This window comes from Protobothrops mucrosquamatus, unplaced genomic scaffold (assembly GCF_001527695.2).
Source record: "Protobothrops mucrosquamatus isolate PMUCROS unplaced genomic scaffold, P.Mucros_1.0 scaffold2413, whole genome shotgun sequence".
In the NCBI taxonomy this organism is placed as follows: domain Eukaryota; kingdom Metazoa; phylum Chordata; class Lepidosauria; order Squamata; family Viperidae; genus Protobothrops; species Protobothrops mucrosquamatus.
The window spans coordinates 400,438-402,064 of NW_015388485.1; positions in this window are offsets into that span (position 1 = coordinate 400,438).

Consider the following 1,627-nt stretch of genomic DNA (forward strand, 5'->3'; position numbering starts at 1 on the left):
TGAAAGCCAGCTGGGTGATTTTGGGTCCAATCATCAGGAGATGGTGAATTCTAGTTCCGCCTTAGGCATGAAAGCCAGCTGGGTGACTATGGGCCAATGACCAGGAGATGGTGAATTCTAGTCCCACCTTAGCTATGAAAGCCAGCTGGGTGACTTTGGATCAATCACCAGGAGACGGTGAGTTCTAGTCCTGCCTTAGGCATGAAAGCCAGCTGGGTGACTGTGGGCCAATTGTGCCTCCTGGCATAATAAACCTGCTCCAAAATTCCCCCCAAAGAAACCCAGAAGCATTTCCAAAGTGCCTCAAGACTAAGAGCCAACTCTGGAGAAACTGAACCACTGTCTTTTTAGTTTTGTTGTGCAGGGGGAGGGCAAAGTCACTTTGATCGGGAGAGGAGCGGCTACATAAATCTGACAAGTAAAAATAAGGTACAGAAACTAAAGCATTCGTCTAGGGCGCAGCCACTGCTATTTCATTAATGTATCAGCCACCCTGGGTGGAAAATGCAATAGAAACGCGAGCTGCCTTTTAAAATAAAAGCATCTGATCCATTAGCATGGACGTCAATCCTTCCTTCTCTAATCCTTCCTTCTCTAGCCAGTCTGTCTGCCAGAGGATGCTGACCAATTTTTCTTATGAAGGAGGCAGCAAATTAAATATATTCCTGACCCTCTTCAACCTCCCGCTGTTAAGCATCTCGGTGTCTCTTACAACACAACTGCTCCCTCTTCAGCTGCTTGTTTCTTAAATCCAGGACTGCAGGACAGACCTAATTCCCCAGCCTGGTTTCCATCCTGTAAATGATTGGCTGCGGCTGCAAAATGGGGCAAGGTAGACTATTCCTGTGCGTGGTGCCAGCCAGCCACCCCCTTGCACCCTTCTCCCTAAGGTTTTCCCTTCTCCCCTCTCCCATGCCACAATCCCCGAGTTTATGAGCTGACCGCCTTGCTCTGTCCTTTTTTTCCTAAGGACTTTTATTTTCATTCCGGCTGAAGGTCCTTCTGCAAACTCTAGGATTGCCTGGAAATCCTTCCCCACCTCAATCTCTTTTTTTTTGCCCGGGGCATGCTTCTCGCAGGCTCCTGGGGATGCCCCCCTCACCATCCCCAGCTGAGTTTTTCCCCCCCTTCCCCAAGTGCAAAGTCCCAAGGCAAAACAGCAGCTTGGAAAAAGGCCGCAACTCGAGGGCTTGTGTGGGCAGGAAGGTCCCCGAAACAAACTTCCCCAAACAGGCAGCAGAAATTCATTTCGAAAGCCTGGGGTTTGCAAGACCCGAGAGTGCGTAAAGTTGCTCCAGACGCGCGCCCCACTCCGCGACCCCCCCAGCCCCACCCCGGCTGCTCTTGGGGATGCTGTGGGAGCCCAGCCGGGGGGGGGGCAGAGGGTGAGAGAGGCACCCCCGGCCCCGAGGACGTGGCAAGTCAAACCCACGAAGGGGAAACTCGGGGGTGGGGGGGGGAGAGAAAACCCCTCCTGTACTCACAGCCGGTCTTGTGGGCGAGTGCGCGGTTCTCCTCGGACATCGAGTGGGAAGAGCCCATGGCTCGGCTATTGGGGGCAGGGGCTTGGGGGGGGGTCCCGGCTGGATTAGGGCAGGGTAGGGCGGCAGGAGGACCGAGGGAGATG